A 23864-nucleotide genomic window follows, 5' to 3' on the forward strand; every position below is an offset into this window, starting at 1 on the left:
TTTCCCATGCATTTTTCCATAGGACCTTTAGAACGAGCTACAGCCCGAACGGCTGAACAGAATTACTCAAAATTTGGCAGAGAGGTAGTCCCTAGGTCAAGGAAGTGCCTTTTGTAGGTTTGGTGTAAATCTGTTCAGTAGATTCTGAGAAAATAGCCTTTAAATCAATATATATATCTGAGCCCGCTTACGGTACGCTTACCGTACGCTTACGGTAAGCGTACGGTGGCATGCGCGAGCGCGATTCTGATTGGCTCTTAGATCTTAGTAAACATTCGAATCGGCCGAAACCAGGAAGCGGCGGCCGCCATTTTCTGTGTTTCACTCTGAAAAAAAAAGAGTGAAAACAAGAAAAGGGGGCAATGAGGAGAGTTACAGACCCCCTTACATTTGTGAGGGGGTCAAAGAAGGACTGTAAAGTACAAAACAAACATTTATTGATTTTTTAAAAAAATCACGGGGTACGCGTACCGTAAGCTTACGGTAAGCGTACGGTAAAAAAAATAAAAAAAAATAAATGAAAAGCAGATTTAAGAGTTTAGAAATTAGGGAGCTCTAAAAAGAGCTGTTGTGTTTATGAAGTCATTTTTTTAGTGGTACCTACAAGTAAGTACTGATGCAGAGTCTAAGGTTCAAGAGGAAGACTCTGTTCCCTTCATCATTGAAGTGCACACCATCTCCTCTATAAATGTCTTGCATGTCATAACGCAAGTTGTTGTGGTAAATGGCACCCATACCATAGTCACGGAGGAAAGCAGAAACAGATTTGTTGACGTGCTTTCTTGCTTTGTCAATCTGCGGACAGAAATGATTGGACCAGTTCCATTTTTGCCTTTGGCATATGTTGGAAAACACAAAGGCAGTTTTAGGGAAAAGTGTAAACAGTTGTGCAAAGGTGTCCTTCATAAGCATTTCCAGACCTACCCCAGTCAAAGTGCCTAGGTCATTGCCACCACAGTGCACTATTATGAGGTCAGGGTGTTGGATTTGAATGAAGGATTTCACCAATGGCATCAATTGGTGCCACTTTAACCCTCTCTGACCAATCCATTTAATGTCTACATTTGGCAAAGCAAGGTCTCTCACCATACCTGTTTTCTCTGCAAACTTTTCACTCCAGAAGACATAGCTGTGCCCTACAATCCACACTGTGAACATCTTCAAAGGAGAACTGGATGCACTCAGGAGGTGTCTTTCAGTAGAATGGCAATATGAAAAGAAAGACAGTTTGGAAATGGAGGCATACATATTTTTTTCAAAACAAAAAGAACTGATTGGCTGTTTCATACCATTCTAGAATAAAAACTAGGCTGTATGTGTAAATTAATAGAAGCATGTTTTGTATTGGTACAGAAAAATGTGTAACCAAAGAACAGTACTATGGATTTGCTGTAAGGTTTGAAAAGTCAAGCACTCTTGCTCTGTGGAATTGAAACATTGTGTGTCGAACTTCTGACCTAACTCTACACAGCAGTGTTCCATGAGCTGTTGCTATGGTAGCAGGCAGAAGTCAAGTTGGGGGAAGGGTACTAGGCAGAAGTCAAGTTGGGGGAAGGGTACTTTTGGAAAATGGTTGGTTTTCAACCAATAGAAATGTGTGATTACATTTGAAAAAAAGGGGGAAGGACTGAGATTTGAAACTTACATGTATATGTGTGGAAAAATAGAGGGAAAGTTTGCCATTATCTGGTTCTGCTGAGAGGAGAGAGGTGAACAGAACAGAGATCCTGGCTCTGATAATCTGCTGTTTGAGTGTCACATTTCTTTCACAACTAACTAATTTTAAAGGTGAGTTTACAGTTTGAGAGGGGATGTATGTGGTAACTTAAGAAATGAATAATAGAAATGGGAATTGTTTTTGTTGTAGTTACACATGGTGGTTTCATAATGTGTCAGTCTGTAAAAGTGATTTACACTTGCCCCGAAAAAAAAAAGAGCAGTAAGTGTGCTTTCTATTTTATCAGTGAGTATGGTAAGTCAATAATAATAATTGTAGTCTCTCAAGGACAATGTAATGTGATAAATGATTTTTAGTGTTTTTTTTTAAAAAATAAAAAAAAAGTACGCGCACCGTACGCGTACGGTAAAAAAAAATAAAAAAAAGTTTTTAAAAACATATGTAAAAAAAAGATGAAAGATAAGGTTGGCTCTTAAAAGAACCGTTGTGTTCATGCAGGGACAGAGGAAAGGAAGCATGGGAAAATTATTCAAAGCGACAAATGTGCTGATCTATTTTGTTGTTCACTAGGGAAACACTGGTCTCCCTATGGCAAATTAGATCTTTACAAAATGTGCAATGAATATCAACCTTCCGAAATCGAGGGTTCATTTCCAGAGGGCCAGCAAAAGGAGATTCTCCCCCCACAGATGAAGGGCTCACCTGACCTGCAGAAGAAGGAGTAAGCCCTGCAGGTGATGGTCCAGGCTGAGCTGCTGTGGATGTACTGGCTCGTCTTTCTGAAGAGTTACCTCCAAAAAGATGACCATGTGTCCTTCTGTGTACATCCTGGAGGTGTCTCTTCATGGTGTGATTCCCAAAGGAATACTTCCTGTTAGGATTACCTCTAGAAAGTACACGCTTACACAGCTTGCAAGTAACTAAGGGTGCATTCACCTTTTGCTGGCCTTCTGGAAAAGTAAAATAATCCCAAACATAAGAAGGCTTTTGTTTCCTCGATCTCTGCCTCAAGACAGTGCTGCTAGTGCTAGCCTCACTCTCAGAAGAGCTCTGCTGTTCTGCCATCGTATCCCAAAGACAAACCAGCTCCTTCTCCCAAGGGATCACAAGCAGAAATGAGGGGAATGGGTGTGGTGTAGGAGAGTTCTAGAACTGAAAGTAGTTTCAACCAATCAAAAGTTGTGTTTCAAGATCACATGACCTACCGTACGCTTACGGTACGCTTACGGTACGCTTACGGCAAAAAGTACGCGTGCGCGTAAAAAAGACACGCGCTTGCGCGCATGCGCATAACAGTCATTTCCCGGCACTTCCGCGTAACGTGCGCGTGTGGCGTAAGCGCGCACGCGTCCCACGCGCAGTACGCGCGGCTACGCAAAGTGCGTAACTATACGCAAGCAGCATAGATAGATTACGGACGTTGCGTAAACCGTACGCTTACCGTGAGCTTACGGTACGCGTACCAAAAAAAAATAAAAAAAAAAAAAAAGAACTGGAAATAAATTTTACATGTTTATTTTAAAAAATATATTAAAAAAAAATATTTAAGGATTTTAAAAATTAAAGCATAGTCTTTATAAAAGGTAAGTAAATTAAATTAAAAATATGTTTGAAAAAATTGAAGATTAAAATAAAAATTAGCATTTAAAAAAACCTTGCAAATTCACTGAAAAAACCATAGGTTTCACACACGTTATAGTTAGGAATTAGCATTTAAAAAACCTTTGAAATTCAGTGAAAAAACCATAGGTTTCACACACGTTATAGTTAGGAATTAGCATTTAAAAAACCTTAGAAATTCAGTGAAAAAACCATAGGTTTCACACATGTTATAGTTAGCTGGACATTTTACTCGTAAAAAACCAATGAAATTGCCCCGTTATAGTTAGTTCAGCTAACTATAACTCGCGCGCCCGCAATGCACTGCTGATGACGTCACATATTACATCACTCATGACATGGTCAGTGACATCACTCATGACATCACTGATGACATCTCAAATGACATCACTGATGACATCACTGATGACATCATCCTTGTGATAGAGTGGCAGACCTCCTCTTCCCCTAATATAACCTTTGACACACACATTCAAAAATAGAAACTACAATGTTCAAAACAATGGACATACCAATACCAGATAAAACAACCTTTTCAGTAATTCTAAGATCCACATACACATCCACTCATTCACCAACAGTCCAATTCAGTCACTCATACATGTACTCACTCATCATATGTACTCATACACCTATACATCCTGTTACACAATGCCACTCATCCATAGAGTTACTCACACACATAGTCACTCATGCTAACAAAGAATCAAACATACATTTACTTGCATATACAGTTATACACACACCACCACACTTACTTCTACGGAAACATACACATACTTAGTCTTTTAAACAATCACTTATAGAAACACATACTTATTCATACAAGAACTCTTTCAATCTCTCACTCTCACATATACTCACATATATACACCAATAGTCACATATACTAGTTTAAAACATATGTAGTTACTCATAAAGACACTATTGAGACAGTCATTCACTCAATAACACATCCATGCACACACTCATCCACCCATACAGTCCTGCACACATGCTGTGTTCAACACATACAAACAGTGAGTCACTCATTCATACACCTATGCACTACGTAATACCCCCCACCGAACCATGCAGACACTCAGACTGATACTCAAAAAACCAACTAATAACCTATATAGACACCCATGTATCTACTCACCAACCCATGCAGCCACTTATACACAAAGTGAGAGACTGATACAGATATATACATATTTAAACATTACTCACTAAAACATGTATTCACTATGATACACTTAATCAGTCAGTTAAACAATCAATTTTTCAAAAACAAATCATCCATTTAGACACTTATATACCCATTTATTCTTCCATTGACCTTGAGATATACATATATAAAACATATTTAATTTTCAGAAAAACCCACATTCACTGGATGATGTCATCAGTGATGTCATCAGTGATGTCATTTGAGATGTCATCAGTGATGTCATGAGTGATGTCACTGACCATGTCATGAGTGATGTAATATGTGACGTCATCAGCAGTGCATTGCGGGCGCGCGAGTTATAGTTAGCTGAACTAACTATAACGGGGCAATTTCATTGGTTTTTTACGAGTAAAATGTCCAGCTAACTATAACATGTGTGAAACCTATGGTTTTTTCACTGAATATATATATATATATATATATATATATATATATATATATATATATATATATATATATATATATATATATATATATATATATATATATATGTATATATATATATATATATCCTCACTGAAAAAAACAAAGGCTAAAGTAACATTAAGGTTAGTAGAGAAACATGAAATCTTTTTTAACAACAACATACACACACACACAACCATACACACCCACACACACACACATACACACATATAGATGTATGTATATACATATGTGTGTGTATGTATATATATAACATTAAGGTTAGGTGAACTCAAAAATCCACTGAAATTCATCAGTTGTAGTTATAGTTATCTCAAGTAACTAAACACATGCCCTAAGATAACTATAACTCGAGCCCCCTTCCCTGCACTGTTTTCTCATCAATAATTTTATTGCAAATGTTGCAGTGATAATATGAATGATGTCATAGAAGATGTCATTATTGAGGGCATGAAGGCCACCCCACTCCAAGCCCAAATGGACACAGGGACCCCATCCTCTGGGGCCTTAGACTAAATACAGAGGACGGGGTGTGGCCTTCCTCTCCCTGAACCTTAAGAAGCCCCAGGGGCCCAAAAATGTTTATTTTAAAGGAGGTGTGTGTGTGCCCTCCCTTAATGAGCCCAAATGGGTGTCAGGAAACACATTCCCTGGGGCCAAAGTCTAATTATCGAGGAGGGGGCCCATGACCCTCTTCATAAGTCACTACTGGCCCCAGGAACTCCATCCTCTAGGACCTTTTTTAAATAAGGGGAAGGGGTCGCACAGCCCCCCTCCATGAGCAAATATTGGTTCCAGGGACTCCATTCTCCGGGGCCAAAGCATATATGTTATGGGGAGGGGAACAACCAGGACCTTAATATACCCAGAGGACTCTAATCCCCAAGGGCACATTTCCTTTGAAAAGCAGAGGAGGGGCCATGCAGCCCCACTCCCTGAGCCTCCTTAAACCCAGGGGACTCCATTCCCCAAGGCAGCACTTAACTTGAAGGGGAGGTGGCCTGAGGCCCCCAACCCCTAGACTTGAAAGGCTGCAGGGACCCCATCCCAGGGCTTATCTGTCTTTTAGGTCAGAGCCACAGTGCCCACTCAGGACACCTACTAAATTGGAAGTTGGGTGCCTCCGCAGCCCCAGCAGGCTCCTGGTCTGCTGGTCTGCTATTTTTTGCTTCCTCCTGCTAGATGGGCGCAATATGTGTTTCCCTACCCACAGACTTGCTGGCATGGAAACAAAAAAACTCCTTCCAGGTAGGAGTAGACTTTTGTTTCCATGCCAGCACGTCTGCGGAGATTGGAAAAACTCCGCCCCCGTGGCAGAGTTTGCCGCTCCCTCCCCCCTTCCAAATAATAAAAAGAAGGCACTTACCTGTGTTTCTGCCGCCTCCCCTGCCTGGCCGTTCTCCTTCCTGCTCCTCTCGCGTTCGTTTCATTAAAAAAAAAAAACTACCTGTACGTCTTTCAAGTGTTTTTTTCGATGAAGATTGACGTGAGGAGTAGGAAGGAGAGCGGCCAGGCAGGGGAGGCGGCAGAAACACAGGTAAGTGCATTCTTTTTATTATTTTTAAAGCATTTGAGGGGGGAGCAGGGTGGGAGCAGAGCGGAGCGAAGCTACGCATAGCTCCACTGAGTTTTTTTCAAACTCTATGGAGGTACGCGTAGAGGCACTACACCAGCTCCTCCTACACTTATTTAGTTCGTCCCCAGGGGATGGGGTCCCCATGGCATTAATATGATCAGGGAGATGGTCTGCACAGCCCCCCTCCCTTAAAGTTTAGTTTGGCCTAGGGGATGGGTTCCGCAAGGCCTTTTAAGGCTCGACAAGAGGGAAATGCGGCCTGCCGTTCCTTTTTTTATGAATTCAACTGCAGGGATGGGGTCCCCAGGACATGTTAAGGCTCAGGGAGGTATTTTTTGTTTTCTTGATAACTTTCGGTTGAAGAATCTGCACAAAACATTCCCAAAATAGTTAATTCACTTCAGGTTCCCCACAGCGAGTGTCATGCAGATCCATCAAGTAGGTTCCAAGAAAAAGAGAGGGGGGTTCTCTGATTGCTGAACAGAATTACATGTATTTTTAAATTTGTGCAGATTCGTCAAGGTAGGCCCTTTTAAAAGGTGGGTTAACTATGTGTTAATTTGCTACCAACTATGGCACTTGACAAATAAACATGATACTAAGCAGATATTTTTCATGTTTAATCTACTGTGCTGTGTGTATGGCAGGTTTTGTGCAGTTCCACGAAAGGGGGCAAAACAAAAAATTAATGTGCTAATAACTTTGGTGCACTGTAATGAATCACCGTGAAATTTGGCATGCTCTGAGCATGTTGAACCCAATATAGGAGTGTCAGTTTTCAGATCCGGGGTGGGGTGTGTAAAAATACAATAGATTTTTTTACTAACCTTGCTGCTGTGTTACAAATGTGCACAAAACTTAGTGGAGAATTACCATGTTTCTTATAACAATCCATCATGTTTGGAGTAAACTTAAAGGTGTGACTTAAAGGCAGCACTTCACATTTTGACTGCCATACAGAAAGAAACCTTGAAGGGAATTACAGCACACTTGAAATGATACTAGAGCGTTTAATCAGATAAGTGCGGTTACTTGACTTAGAGTAAATCAATTCAGTTGTTTTCATGAAATTAGCATACCAATAATGTTTGAGTGGGCTTAAAAGATAAAGTTAGATGAACCATCACTCACACATCAAACGCAAAGCTCATGACCTCACAGTATATACTAATAGCTAACAACATCTTAAAGGAACATGTAATTAAATAATAACATATACTTTATCCAATAAATAATTCTACATTCACAGTCATTCCTTAGTAAAACGTGTAAATTGATATGCAATTGAATACCAAGCTTATTTAGGACTGTTAGAAATGGGGGTCACTAGTTGGCAGAAGCAGGTACTTTTGTCCAAATAGGGGCCCTTGTTCTAGTCAGGGTAAGGGGGATACACTCCTAAAATAACCCCTGCTCACCCCCTTGGTAGCCTGGCACGAGCAGACAGGCTTATCTCAGAGGCAGTCTGTAAAGCATTTGTGAACACATACAATAACACAGTGAAAACACTAAAAATGGACACCACACCAGTTTGGAAAAATAAGTAATCTTTATCTAAACAAGACCAAACAACAAAAATCCACAATACAGAATTACAAATAAGACTTTCAAATGGTACAAATAGTTCAGTTCAAGCAAGTTGTAAATGCGACGCATTTCTCACAAAGTACCTTAGATGCATCACGCAAGGGTCGCAGGGAAGGTGATGCGTCAGTTCCTTGCTTCAGAGGAGGCGATGCGTCTGTTCCTTACTGTGGTGCAGGGGAGGCGATGCATGTTCCTTACCAAAGAGGAGGGGATGCTTCTGTTTCCTACTGCGTCCGATTACGATGCAACAAAATGGCGCCTCAATGCGTGGCGACGATCCCGTGCGATGCGACAAAATGGTGGCTCGATGCGATCTGATGGTCCGGTACGATGCGTGATCTTTTGCAGCCGCATGGCAGGTGCAGTGACAGTTTTCTCAGTGATGCGTCGGGACCCGGGTGGATGCGGCGTGCTTCTTCCTGGTTGCTCGGCGAGGCATCAGAACCAAGTGTGGATGCGACACGCTTCTTCCTCGTTGCATCGAACTTCCAGCTCCCAGTGACAAACAGTCTCCAGAGGTCCTAAACAGCAGCAGGCACCTCTTTGCAGGTTAGAATTCCCAGCAAGGAAATCCAGGGGAGCTGGTGGTGAAGTCTTTGTGTCCCTGAGACTTCAGAACAGGAGGCAAGCTCACTTTCAAGCCCTTGGAGATCTTCCCCAAAACAACAAAGCAAGCAGCAAAGTCCTTATCTCCTTTCCTTGGCACTGCAGGCCAACCCCAGACAGTAAACAACACAGGGACAGAATTCCTCCTCAGCTTCTCTGGCTCTTCTCCTTGGCAAAGGTTTATCTTGATTCCCAGAAGTGATCTAAGGGTCTGGGGTCTGGGTCTCCCTTTTTATACACACAAATTCTTTGTTCTCTGAAGGAAGAGAGTGTCTGTGCCCAGACAAAACCAGTTCTGTCCTCACTGGTGCAGTTTCCTGGGAGGAGGTGGGGACAGCGTTGTTGAATCACACCTGGCCCAGGCAGGTGAAAGGAAATCTCCTTCCCTACTCTAAATTCAACCCAGGTCTATTCAGCCCAGCCCTGACTCATCAGACTACCGGAGCCACAGCCCTCTCCCAGCCCCTGTCAAACACAAGCCAGACATGCAATACACAAACTTCGCAGAGGCACACTGGATGGTTAGGCAAGAAAATGCCTACTTTCTAAAAAATTTATTTTCAAACACAGAATGTAAAAATCACCCACACTAAAAGATGCACTTTAACATTCTGAGTTCAGGCATACTAAACTTTATTTTCCTATCTTGTTCCCAGGGTCAGTTATGTTTATAAGATGTTATAATCAAGCTGCCCATTCTGGCCTATGGGAACAGATAGCCTTGCAATAGTGAAAAACACATTTGGCAGCATTTCACTTTCAGGACATGCCACACACATCAGGGCATGTCCTACCTTTCACAGACAATGCACCCTGCCCACAGGGGTACCTTGGGCCTACCCTAGGGGTGACTGACATATAGAAAAGGGAAAGTTTAGGGACTGGCAAGTGTGTACACTGGCCAAGTCGACATGGCAGTCCCAGACTGCACACAGGCTCTGCAATGGCAGGCCTGAGTCACATTTTACAGGCTGCTTCTATTGGTGGCACAATCAGTGCTGCAAGCCCACCAGCAACATTTGATTTACAGGCCCTGGGCACACATGGTGTGCAGTACTAGGGTCTGACAAGTAAATCAAACAACCAATCATGGAGTCACTAATCCATTACAATTTACAACAGGGAGCACTTGCACTTTGGCACTGAACAGCAGTGGCAAAGTGCCCAAAGCATCTAGACCCACAAAAACAGATGAGGCAACAGCAAAAAACTGGAAGGGAGACCCATGCAAATGGTGCCAAGTCTAACAATGACATTTATAAATTGCATCTGTCACATTGTCATAAAGATGTCGGGTCCTGGGTGATGGGGTTCCCTACGCGATAGTCGGCTCAGGGAATGGGGCCCAACAGACATCCTCTCCCCAAATATTAGAATATATTGACTGCTGGGCCTGGCCCACACTACGGGCATATTTTATTTTTTACCAAAAAAAGCAGAAACCTTTTGGTGGTTAAAAAAAGTCTATGTAAAATGCATGGAAGTATTTGGCTTTAGGACCCCTATTTTTTATGGCCCCACCTTAATGGATCATCCCGAAATGTTTCAGGAAGGAGCTGAGGTGAATGAAAATGTATTTTTGGATTTTTTGTGAAGATTCATAACATGGCGCCAAAGTTATTATATATACATATACATAAACATATATTCACCAAAGGTTACAGGGACGTTATAGTTAGGAAATGGAATCAAAAACACTAAGAAATTCACTGAAATAACCAAAGGTTACAGAGACATTATAGTTAGGCTGAAGTTTCACTAGTTCAAAACCAGAAAATTCAGCTGTGATAGTTAGCTGAGCTAACTATAACATGCACTCCCGCAATGCACTGCTTATGACCTCACATATTATATCACTCATGACATGGTCAGTGACATCACTCATGACATCTCAAATGTCATCACTGATGACATCATCCACAGAATCTCTGACGCACCCACTCGCACCCCAATATAACCTTTCATGCATCCCCTTCAACTTCCACATTACCGGTCTCAAAACCATTGACATATCCATACCAGAACTTACACACCCACTCACCGATTTTCCGTTCTCGGAGTAACACCAGGCATCGGTAGCACCGCAAAAACATCACGAAATGACAAAACAAATGCAGGCATTCAAAAGCCGCCACCACTTAAAAACGTATAACTGTGAAACGGATTATAACCAACACACTAAACATAATACTATCTAAACGGCTGTATAATAGCATGTACAGCTCCCTTAATATCTCTATAACAAAGTGCATAACTTTTACAGTGAAATCTATGACTGCATGCATCACTGTATCACCAAGTCTCTCATTCACTGTATAAGTATTTGAGGGGACCTGTGAGATGGTGCATTAGTCTATCAATACTTCTGTAATGAAATGCGTGACTGCCTCAGTGCATCTAGGAGTGGGTGTATCAGTGTCACAATGGGTCTGTGACTGGTTGTGTAAGTTTCGCACTCAATTCAGAAGTAGGTGCATGAGTGCCTTTGTGCATTTGTAAGTAAGTATGTGACTGTGTGATTGGATCTGTGAGTGGATACATGAGTGTCTAAGGGGGCGTCTTAATGGGTGAGTGAGTGGGTGCATGAGGGTTTGAGTGGATCTGTGAATGAGTGCATAAATCTCTCAGTGAGTCTATGACTGGCAACATGAATATCTAAGTGGTTCTGTCAGTGGGTGTGTGGGTCTGTGAGTGCGACTGTACATAGGTACATGAGTCTCTGAGTGTATAACTAACTAGGTGCATAAGTCTCTAAGTGGGTCTATGAGTGGCTGTGTGAATGACTGTATGGCTGTGTGAGTGTCTGAGTGGGTCCCTGAGTACATGTATGAGTGTCTGAGTGGATCTGTGAGTGGGAGTATTAGTGTCTCAATGGTTCTATGAAAGGGAGCATTGTCTCTGAGTAGGTGAGTGAATGGGTGCACGCATGAGTGTCTGAGTGGGTCTTTGACTGGGAGCACAAGTGTCTCGGTGGCTCTGTGAGTGGATGCATAAGCCTTGACTGGGTGAGTGAGTGGATGCATGTATATCTGAGTGTGTTTCTTGGTGGATGCCTGAGTTTCTGAGTATATGAGTGAGTGAGAAACTGAGTTCATAAGTCTTTTAGAGGGTCTGTGACTGAGTGTGTGAGTGCCTTTATGGGTCAGTGAGTGGGTATAAGAGTCTCTAAGTAAGTATGAGACTGTACGCATGAGCCTATGACTGGGTCTCTAAGTAGGTGCATGAGTCTCTGCGTGGGTCTGCACATGGGTGCGTGACTCTCCAACTGAGTATGTAAGTGGGTGCATAGGTACCTGAATGGGTATGTGAGTGAGTGCATCAGTATCTGAGTGGGTATGTGAGTAGATGTATAAGTGTATGAGGGGACATGTGAATAGGTGTATAAGTGTCTGAGTGATATTGTGAGTGAGCACATGAGTGTTTGACAGTGACAGGCGAGTGTGGAAAAAAAATATTTTTTAATATATTTTCTCTAATGTTCACAATGACTTCTGCGGTATTTGCGATGTCCCGCGATGGTACACGGGGGCCATGCTGGCAGTCACAGCGTCATCGCAGATATCGCTTGTGACTAAAAAAACAATTTTGGACACATAACTTGTGTGACTAACACACCCATTTCTCAAACATAGTGTTAGAGTACCTCCACCCTGAATCCTTATGTTAGCTTTCATACAAACTTTCAGCCCCTGAAACTGTTCCCAGATGATAAAATGGTGGCCACAACTTTCTGTTCAGGTTGCATCCAGCCAATCAGAGCATTCCTGTTGGCGCACTCATCCGCGAATAATCGCAAAACTGTAGCAAAATATCCACGGCCAGAGATATATCTATAATTGTAGGCTTAAATTTCTCAAAAACTACTGGACGGATTTGCACCAAATAACAAAAAGCACAATCTGCGTAACTACATCTACCTTTCTGCCAAATTTGGTGTAATTCTGTCAAGTGGTTCAGGCTGTAAGTTCGACAACACATTCCTTTGCGAGTGCCAATAGGATATATACCACAAAGGTTGCCCTTTTGGAAGTGCCACAGCACGGAAAGGTTACCGCATAAATGCCGCTGGTGGCCTCACACAGCCTGCTGCACACCATTCCTGGTACTTGCTAAACGTGTTTCGGGCGTTGTCCCGCCCTTGATCACTAGCTATATCACAGAGACAAACTGCAGATCGTGCACACATATTTTATTAATTCAACAAGTCCTGCCCCTAGGTGGGGCTATGGCAGAGTTATAAGGTGCCCGAACAGGGACTCCTTCGGGTTATTTACCCATAACCTTACTGTGGATGGGGGGGACGAGGATATCATCAGGTCAGACTGACGGCTCAGTGATCCCTACACGAAGAGTTTCTGTTACTCGCAGCTGCTGCCTCGGTTCCACCGGAAGGTGCCTCACTCAGAGGTCATCCCGACTGGGGTCCTGAATGGCGAACTCTGATCTGACTGATTGGTCCGAAGAGTCGGCAGTGGTGAACTGGTTTCTTTGTTCTTCGGATATCAGGTGAGTCTGTTTTGGTTCTATGCGGTACCACTGTGATTTGGGTTCATTTTGGTATTAGGAATGTTTTGGTAAAAAGTGTTTTCAAACACTTTGTTAGGTAAAATAATGATTTGTTTTTTATTCCTTTGCAATGCCTGGTTTTAGTAAGCTTCGGAGTTTGTTTTGTGATTGTTGTTCTACTAATGCACAGTTGGCTGAATTGCAGCCTGCACCTCCTGAGGGCAGTCCTATTTATGATATGCATGTGAAACATGGCCTTGGCCCTATTATGTTTAGTACATTGTGGTACAAATATACAAGGGACAACGTCAAGTTACAGTGGCCTGTGATGGGCTCCTTTGATGAACAAAAGGATTTCTACAAGAACAGTTGTTTAAAAGAAGTAGTAGACAATCTATGTTTGATTCCCTTCGTACTTGGCAAAAAGAGGCCAGATAGAGGCGTTTGAAAACGGAGAGAGATGCTAGAAAAGGAAAGATGCAAACACTTACACAAAAGGCCGTAGCTTATGATAAAGAAAAGCAGGAGACAGGAATAGAACGTGTAGATAGGAGAGTTCTGTTGCACATTGATAAATCTTATGTGGCTAAGGAGAATAAGGATACTTTCATGGATGCTTTGTTAGATACTCGACCCTGCCTCCATATGTCCCGGAAAGGGTTTATCCTGTTATTCCCCATCAACAACAACAGGCACTGGGTACGTCTGCCCCTACAGCTGTTACACCTACTGCGCCAGTTAGTGTGCCCCCTTCTCCTTCTCTTCTGTTACACTCTTTAACTGTTTCAATACCTACTACTCCTGCCCCAGTAATTCACCCACCGTCTGCCTTAATTACTGACACACCAGTGCGCGGCTCGGGAGATAGAGATCTCACTGAACATAGAGAACAGTCAGGTCTGCTAATGCGATCTGGGAGATAGAAAAAAAAAGAGGTAGCTGACCAGGCGATAAGATGGGCTCGTAACCTAGTTTATAGTCTTACAGATGTTTGGCAGGTAATACAAGACTATGATCCCTTTCTGCAACAACTGGCTCTCAAGCATTTATCCTCCACCTTGATTGACCTTTGGTGTATACACATTGAAACGAAAGCACCCATTATATTATTTGATATAAATAAAGGTGCTTATGTACATAATTTGGAACCAGCCCTCTTGTATAGAAACATCTCCACACTGTTGACTTATAGAGATAGATTGCATGATAGGAGTCCCACCAAAATAACTCAATTCACAATGCGAGAAGTTCACCCAATCTATCATGCAGAAATTCCTGCAAAAACAGATCAGCATGGGACTGTTACCACACATGCTGTGCCTGCTCTCTTTCGGGAAAAATGGGTTTATAGTCCACGGAAGAGAAGTGAGGTTCTGGCCCTCAAGAGGACGTTACCCAACCCTAGGAAAAATCTTACTGCTGACTATAAAGAATTGACGGAGGCTGCTTCCTGTACTGTAATGACCCTTGCTGGGATTGAGATATTTTTTGGTTTACTAGTCTCTGCCATATTTGGCGGCAAGTACATACCCAAGATCACGTTGCTGAGTTAGGTTGGACCTGGGACGTGGTTAAAGGTTGGGTCAGAGATAGGGAGCCAGGAGATAAACCATGCGCTGAGTTACTTGCTGTGCCCTGCCGTATAATACAATACATGCATACTCTTATTCTGCCTAAGAAAGTTAGTTGGAATAAACTGACTGCCTGTCGGCAGAAGAAAGATGAGAGTGTGTCTAATTTCTTAACTAGGTTTGAGGAACCATATTTGGATTACAGTGGGCAGGATATGTCAACAGAAGGAGGAGTTTGTCTCTTTGTTCATCGGTTTGTCATTAATCTCCTCCCAGAAATAATGTCCACGTCTTCTCCCGCTGTAATTTTAAATGTGGCCCAATATTACAAGCATAGGGATAATGAAGAGAAAGACAGAAATGATAAAAAGCATATATATTTGAAGACCAAGGTATTATTGCAACAGGCATATTGCGGTAATACCAGGTGACGGGGACCCCAACAACAGCTTCATCATACCAGACAGCCTCCAGGTACAACTTTGGGGCAGAATCACTGTGGGTATTGTAAGGAGGAAGGTCACTGGCATAGCCAGTGCCTGGTACTTTTGCAAAAAGTCTTGTCAACTCGTGGGCGAGGTTCCGGAAACAGGGGGTGCGGCACCAATAGGCAGCAATGTACTTCTGCCCCTGTAGATCATTCTGACAAATATTTTGATGGCCCTACAGGCAGGCAGTAATACAAAGATTATTATAATGTTGATGATGTCACAGGGATATCCTACAGCTGGGACAGCCAGGGACATGGTTCGGGACAAGTTCAGATACCTGTATATCAACGTGGCCCTTACGTCAAGGTAGATGTGCAAGAATCTCCTAAGGAGTTCCTGGTTGATACGGGTGCCACAAAAAGCTCCATTGCCCGACACTTGGTCCCTGGGATGCTCCTGTTTGGCCAGAATAATGTTTCGGTGGGTTTTTCAGGAGTAACGGTTGTAAGCCCCATCTCACACCCCCTTGCTCTTACTATTGGTCCTTTTACTGTGGATTCTTCATTTATTTTAACATCTAATTGTGGTGAGAATTTAATGGGTTTGGACTTACTAAAGAGATTGCATGCTACTATTTACTCTTTCCCAGAAGGAATCTATATTATAATGTGCCCGGATGTGGGTACTAGACGGTGTCTCTCTAAAGATGCCCCCTTCCACCTGAATTTGCTCAAGTACCCCTACGTTGTGGGCCATTGGTGATACCGATGTAGGTCTATTGCATATACCCCCAGTTTCCATACAGGTTAAAGACAATGCTATATTGCCCCGCATTCCCCATTATAAAATACAACAGGCAGGAGACCGAGCCCTTCTTCAAATAGTTCAGGATTTAATATGTAAAGGAGGTGTTTATGTATGTATTAGTCCAATACTTCCTGTCCTGAAAAGGCCTTATAAGTCCGCTCAGGTGGCAGAACTTGTTGCTCTTATATGAGCTTGTGAACTGAGCGAGGGTTTGGTTGTCAATATCTACATAGACAGCCAATACGCATTTGGGGTCGCCCATAATTTTGGATGATTGTGGGCAGAGAGAGGGTTCCTTACTTCTGATGGCACCCAGATCCAACATGGACATCTTATACTGCAATTATTATCTGCTTTAGCACTCCCCAGGAACATGGCAATTATCAAGTTCAGTGCCCACAGAAAGGTGACAGATGACGTAGTAGATGAATGCTTTTGCAGATCAGACAGCAAAGGAAACTGCTTGAATCAAGATGAAGAGGATGTTTGTTGTAGGTCCAGCTAGATGGGTTCCTGAGAACACTATGTTTGAAAATATGGTAGAGAGTGTGAAAGAGATACAAAGTGAGCCAACAGTAGAAGAACTAGTGAAATGGCAGAAAAGTACAGCCCAGTTAAATGACAAAGGGTGTTGGATTGACAAGTCTGGAGAACGGAAATGGATGTTGCCTGATGCATCTGTACTCCCTGTTGTTACTATGGCTTATGGTCTGGCTCATATTAGTCCAAAAGGCATTTGTAAATTATTGGCCCCAGTTTGGTGCAATGGTAATATTTCTAGAACGGCTACACATTTAGTTGAAACTTGTATGATTTGCATGATACACAATCCAGGGAAGGGTACCCCTACACCATTAGGCAATTTTGCACCACCTACATTCCCCTTTGAAGTCCTCCAAATGGACTTTATTGAGGTGGAACGTTGCAATAATCTTTTAAATATGCCCTAGTGGTTATATGCACGTTCAGTAAATGGGTTGAGGCTTACCCTACTAAAGACAATACAGCCACCAAAACGGCGAAGGTACTCTTCAAAGAGTATTTTCCTTGTTTCGGTATGCCCCGAATTATCTGGAGTGATAACGGATCTCATTTTAATGGGAAAGTGATTAGATTAGTGTGTGAAGGCTTGTGCATCAAACAGAAATTTCATGCTGCCAATCATCCACAATCGGTGGGTTTGTTTGAGAAGTACAATGGTACTCTCAAACTGAAATTGGCAAACATCCAAGAAACGACAGCGTTGAAATGGCCAGATGCTCTACCATTAGTACTTTTGTCAACTAGAACTACAGCACATTCTAGAACTGGTTTATCAATTTAAGAGGTCGTGTTTGGACATCCGGCAAATGTCTGGGGCATCCCATGTAAATACTCCGCCATTGAATATCCTGTATTGCTTGATTATCTTGGACAATTTACAGAAAGTTTGCGTTCTATTCACCAACTGGTACACAACTCCCTACCTCCAACACCAGAGGGCCCTGGCCACAACATCCAACCTGGGGACTTTGTTCTGGTAAAGAATTTTCAGAGGAAGAAAAGTTTGCAGCCCGATGGAAAGGTCCTGAGCAAGCTTTGTTGGTGACGCGGACGACTGTAAAGGTTGCTGGTCGAAAGAACTGAGTGCACGCCACCCATTGCTGGAGGGTACCTTTGCCGCTGCCGTACGACCAGTGGGTCAACGAGGGTATCAGTGAATGTGAACAAGTGCCCAGATTTGTTCCATTTAGCGATGTGCAACTCATCTGGACACAAACAGAGAAGGAGAACGACAACGTTCTGAACGAGGCTATCCCGCCAGAAATACGAGCTATCCGGGAGCCTCTGTTTAGTGATCACACAGTGCCTGGGCTCGCCAGGTACAATTTGCATACTCTGCTGCAAGCTGTTAAATTTAAAGAGAAAAAAGATTAGGGATGGACTGTACAAGATAGGTGGTGCTAAGTAGCAGTACCAATGAGGCATTGGAGCAAGTGAAAATTCTGCATTGTTTTGCTTTTTGTTCGGACATTTGGTAGGGGAAAAGCATACTCTGAAAGTATACCGCCTTTATCGATGTGGGATAAATTAGGAGAAGGGCTTAGGACAGAGCAAGCTCCACAGCCCGTGCTCAAGAGCGCCAACTGATTGATGGACAATTGGAGTGAGGCTCTGACGGACACTGGGAACTTTTATATTTTTTTGTATTTTCCTCTTTCAAATTTACTATGCATCCTTTTGGCAGGAAGGTTAGCGAAGAGGAACAGCCAATTGTTATGGCACAACGTAATGAGATTTGGCCAAGAAGGGGTTAAATAACATGTGTTGCTTGCTTGATACTGGTGATAATAATACTATGTGGGGTGTTGTGGTTTTTGGAGCATGCTTATAGTGTACCCACACATAGTACAGGCAAAAACTATTTATCAGAGACGTAATACAAGGGCTGTCCTGAGTAATGTGTTTGTGGAGACCCATAAGAGGTTCTTTGGGAAAGGGAACACTTTTTATCCCACCAGATCTGTCACTAGCCTTTGGACGGTGTACCCTTTGTCACTTGTGAATTATACGTACACCGAACCACCCCAGTTTACAGACGTAAGGGGAGTGTTTGGATTTGATTATCCTGGACCATGTCTGTACCATAAAAAGCCATAAGGAATGTGTTACCCAGGTTGTGACAATAATACATATTGTGATACTTTTTATATGAAAGCGAAGAGTATAACTTTGGTGGGTTGGCATTACAAGGACTGGAGTTGACAGTACCCCAGGAGGCTGGTTATTATCCTGCTTGCTGCCCCCTAATGAATAGTACAGACACTTCACTGTACATTAATTGTTCCAGGATAATATTGTTTAGACATACGGTCCCCTTGATGAATAAAGAGGATGTGAGCACTCTGGGAATTTACTCTAGATTCTCTGCAGTGAATTATGAGGGTCCAATATATGCACACCCAGGGTTCTTCTTTCTGTTTAATGGGTCTTATTCCAATGTTCACAATGGTACTGATGATGTAGTTTTTGGAATGGTGTTGCCATTGGGTGTTTCATGTAAATATGCTCGACCCAAAACAAGGTGGGTGAAAAGAACTTTAGCGAAGGAATTCTGCAAAGGAGTTACATATTTAGAAGTAAATAGCTATAGTAATGGAACTAAATTTGGATACATCCTTTCTTCTATATTTACATTGGGTGGTACTGCCATGGCCTGGGGTAAGAAAGCTAGGGAATATTTTGGATGTAAGCTACAAATTCTATCCAATATCACAGTAGCAGCTCTGCTCAATATCGCAACCCAGTTACAAAGCATGCGGGTGTATTCAGAGCAGACTAGATATGCAGTGGATTTTATCTTGGCAAAGAGTAGTGGTGTGTGCGCGGTAGTTGGCGACCAGTGTGTGGTCGATATAATAAATTTGGAGCCAAATATAATGCAACATATTATAGAAATAGTAGACAATGTGCAGGGAATGAAAAGTGGGAAATGGAATTGGTCTCTTTTTGGCAATTGGGGTCAGATACTTCAACAACTGATTTACCTCATTGTGATATTAGTACTCTGCTGTGTCCTCATACAATGTCTCCCCTCTTGTTGTTCCTATTGTGCTGGTATTTTTATGCCCAGAGAGAAGATATCAGCCCATGCTACAAATGTCACCATGATTATGCAGACTGACATTGATGAACTGATGAATATTGATGAGGGGATATTTGAGGATTCTTCCCTTCTTGCTGTACCATTTTCTAATGTTGATTGTAAGGAGTGCCAATAATTTTATCCTAATTATGTTTCTGAATTTTGATGCTCTATCAATTGCTGACGTATTGATCCTATTGTGATTATGCTGTCTGTTCTATTTACCTTTTTATACACTAGAAATTGGTTTTATCTCATGCTAAAAGGAGGGTCTGTTAGACTAGGTCTGCTAATGCTTACGCAGTGCCCTGTATAAGTTAACATTCGCTGCTCCATTTTCTGTTTAGAGGCCATTTTAAAGACAATCAAAACTAATCTTTGCTATTTCTGAGAAATGCCCTCTGCTGAGTTTCGTTTCTACAATGAAAAATTGTTAACGCCAGTGCAAAGCTTTCCCACTGTGAGATAGAGACCCTCTCCCACTTGTCTGGTAGCCTTATCGCAGTACCAGGTGCAGCGGCCTTGAACTGTGCTGAGTTTCGAGTTCAAAAGATTTTTTTTAGCCTTTTACTATTCAGCTGCTTCTGCCAGGAAAATTCCACTATGGGCGTGTTCTGAACTAATCGTGAAATGTACATAATGTATCTCTATGCTTGCTGATCTTCAGTTCCCTCTGTACCACTCCAAGAGATTGTGCAGACGGGGCTCCGCTCTGAGTGTATACAAATAAACAGGTATCGATGTATATTCTCCACTGTTCCTCCGATTCTTCATTTGCTATGGAAGGCTGAGAGGTGGTCTACTAGTGACCCGGGTGACCCCAAGCAGATAACTTCCTTCAACCTGCGTTGGTAAGTCCATGATGCATTACATGTGCATGGACAGCAGGTCTGCAATTAACAGGAATGACAACAGCGGGTGCAGCCACTAGTAAAACAGAAATAGAAACAAAGTGCAACACAAAAATGGGTTATTGTTAGACCTGGCTTTTCCAGCAGGTTTATCCCCAGACTTTTTGCTTTTGGGCCTCCTGTTTTTTTACCCTGTTTTTGTAGGTTTTAGGACTCTGGGCACTTTACCACTGCTGATCAGTACCAACGTGCATAGGGTCTCTGTGGAATTTGTTATAATGGATTGGTGTTTCCATGATTGGCTTATTTGATTTACTACTAAGTCCCTAGTACAGTGCACTGTGTGTGCCCTGGGCCTGTAAATCAAATGCTAATTGTGCCACCCATGTAAGCAGCCTTTTGAAATGGTCTCAGACCTGCCACTGCGGTGTCGGCGCACAGTTTCTACTGCCATGTCAACCTGGCAAGTGCACCAACTTGCCAGGCTCTAACCTTCCCTCTTATTAAATGTGAGTCACCCCTAAGTTAGGCCCAAGGTACCTGTGTGGGCAGGGTGCAGTGCATGTGAAAGGTAGGACATGTACTGGTGTGTGTGACATAGCCTGATAGTGAAATGCAGTGCATTTCGTTTATCACTATGGAAAGGCTATCTGTCCCATAGGATAGAATGGAAGTTTAGTTATAACACCTTATATGTATAACTTCCCATTTGTACAAGATTGAAAGTTGAAGTTTAGTATGCCTCAACTCAGAAAATAAAAAATGCATCTTTTAGTAAAGATGATTTTTATATTGTGGTTTTCAGAATACCACTTTTAGAAAGTAGGTATTGTCTTGCTTAGCCATCCTGCCTGCTTCTGCTGGTTTGTGGATTGTCTGTCTGGCTTTGGAGTGACAGGGGCTGGGGATGTGCGTTCTCTCAGACAGACACTGGGGGAGAGATTTGATGTGTGTCCTTTACTGAATGACTCAGGGCTGGGCTGGATAGTCCTGGGCTGCATTTAGAGTAGGGGGAGGAGATTTCCTTTCACCTGAAGGGGCCTGGTCTGCCTTACACAATGCTATCTCCACCTCCTGTCGGGAAGCTTGACCAGAGAGGACAGAATTGGTTTTTACTGAGCACAGAGCCTTTCTGCCGCAAGAGAACAAAGAGGAATGGAATATAAATATTGGGGTCCAGACCCCAGAACTTTAGATCATTTCTGGAATTCAAGAGGAACCTTTGCCAAGGAGATGAGCTGGCGAAACTGAAAGAGAAGCACTGCCCCTTTGCAGTGTGCTATCTAGGGTCGGCCTGTAGTGGTTGTTTCTGCCAGGGAAAGGACAAGGACCTTGTTGTGTGGTGCGTCCCCTGCTTGAGGAAGATCTCCAAGGGCTTGACGTAGAGCTTGCCTCCTGTTCTGAAGTCTCAGGGACACAAACACTTCACCACCAGCTTCCCTGAACTTCCTTGCTGGGAGGTCTGACCTGACAAGAGGTGCCTGTTGCTGAGATGGGCCTCTGGAGGTTGTTTCTGCTGTTGAGAACCGGAGAAAGACATGCAACTACGAGAAGTTCTTTGCATCCGTACCTGTCTGCAAGCAGATCACCGCCGTGTAGGAAGCATTTGCACACATCGCTATCGTGCCGCTGAAGAAACTGACGCAGCGCCTGCCCGTAGCTTCAGAAATCACCACACGCAGCATCGAGTGCACCAATCTACGCAGTCCGAGATCACCACACCGATTCTGACGCAGCCCCTGCTGTGCTGCTAGAAGAACCAACGCATCGTTGGACCGCCGCTGGAGAGACCAACGCAGTGCTGTTGCCACCGCATTGAGACCCGGCATATCCCCGATCCCCACACATCTACAAGGGCACCGGGCCACAGTAAGAAACCAACGCATAGCCTCCCCATCAGTAAGAAACCAACGCATCACCTCCTCTTCAGTAAGGAACAGACGCATCACCCCCCCCTGCGAGGCAGTAAGGAACCGACACATCACCTCCCCTGGAGTAAGGAACCGACACACCACCTTCCCTGCCCTTAAGGAACTGACGCATTATCTTCTCTGCGGCTGTTTTTGTTTATGATTTTGACGCATCCAAGGTACTTTGTGTTGAAAGTGTTGCATCTATAGTTTGCTATGGACAATACTGTGTTTACCTTCTAAGAAGTACATTTTGATTATTGTATGTTAGATTTTTGTCACTTTGACCTTGTTTGGTTTAGATGAAGATTGCTTATTTTTCTAAACTAATGTGGTGTCCATTTGTAGTGTTTTCACTGTATTACTGTATGTGGTGTGCACAAATGCTTTGCACACTGTCTCCGAGATAAGCCTGTCTGCTCGTGCCATTCTTCTTAGGGGGTGAGCAGAGGTTATTTTAGAATTATATTCCATGTACCCTGACTAGGAAGAAGGGTCCCTACTTAAACAACAGCTCAAACCATTGCCAACTAGAGACCCTATTTCTAACATTGGTGACAGTGTGGGTTCTGGACTTGCATTTTTCCTAACATACATTGATTGGTGTATACTACTGGTGTAGTACAGACCATTATGCAACCACATACTATTTTTTCCTGTTTCCCATCAGAATTTGGTTGTTGGAACTTTGGTTAGTTGTTGCACCTATCGGGCCTTGTGAAAATCGAAAGCAACTTTTATCACCAGCACATCTACAAGATGAGGGAACTAAGTATTTTGCAAGGAGAGGGGGCTACCTGTGAAGTGGAGATCCACAAGGCAGGTTCTTGAGGCAGTCCTGCATAGCTAAAAGGGGCTATGCGGGAAGCAACTCTATCAGATGGCTCTGAGGAGGAATGTGATGGGGAGGATCCCCAGCCAGAATACAGGGAAGGCACTGGCCCTGAGATAGAAACATTGTGAGAAAGATTGGCTCGTGAGGAGAGGAATCGGATCCATGCTCAGGACCGGAGGCTGAGGTATCTAGACCGGGATTGCGAGGAGATAGAGCGAGCCCTAGCTGAAAAAGAAATGAGTAGCTCAGGAAGTTAGCTTGCCTGGGCTGGAGGTGGACTCCAGCTCAGATGGTGGCAACAAAAAGGTGTTATCTAGTGCTGAGGGAGAAGTACACACACCCAGGGAGGTGGCGCCTGACTTGAAGGAGGGGGTTAACATACACAAGGGGTTCAGGTTTATGAGGTAGCTCCAGAGGTGCGCAGTGTCCCGTAGGTGGATTGAGGAACTGGCACAGGGGATCATATTCCTATTGGTGGGAGGGACACTTTACTGACTCTAGATGAGAGGTGCAGGGAGAAGGGTTTCCCTATGGTAGAAGTCCTGGTGTGTTAGTGTGGAGACTGCCCAGAGAGTGTGGGTTGAGTGACAGAGACAGTCAGACACTGTCTTGCCAGTCTCAA

This window comes from Triturus cristatus, chromosome 4_1 (assembly GCF_964204655.1).
Source record: "Triturus cristatus chromosome 4_1, aTriCri1.1, whole genome shotgun sequence".
In the NCBI taxonomy this organism is placed as follows: domain Eukaryota; kingdom Metazoa; phylum Chordata; class Amphibia; order Caudata; family Salamandridae; genus Triturus; species Triturus cristatus.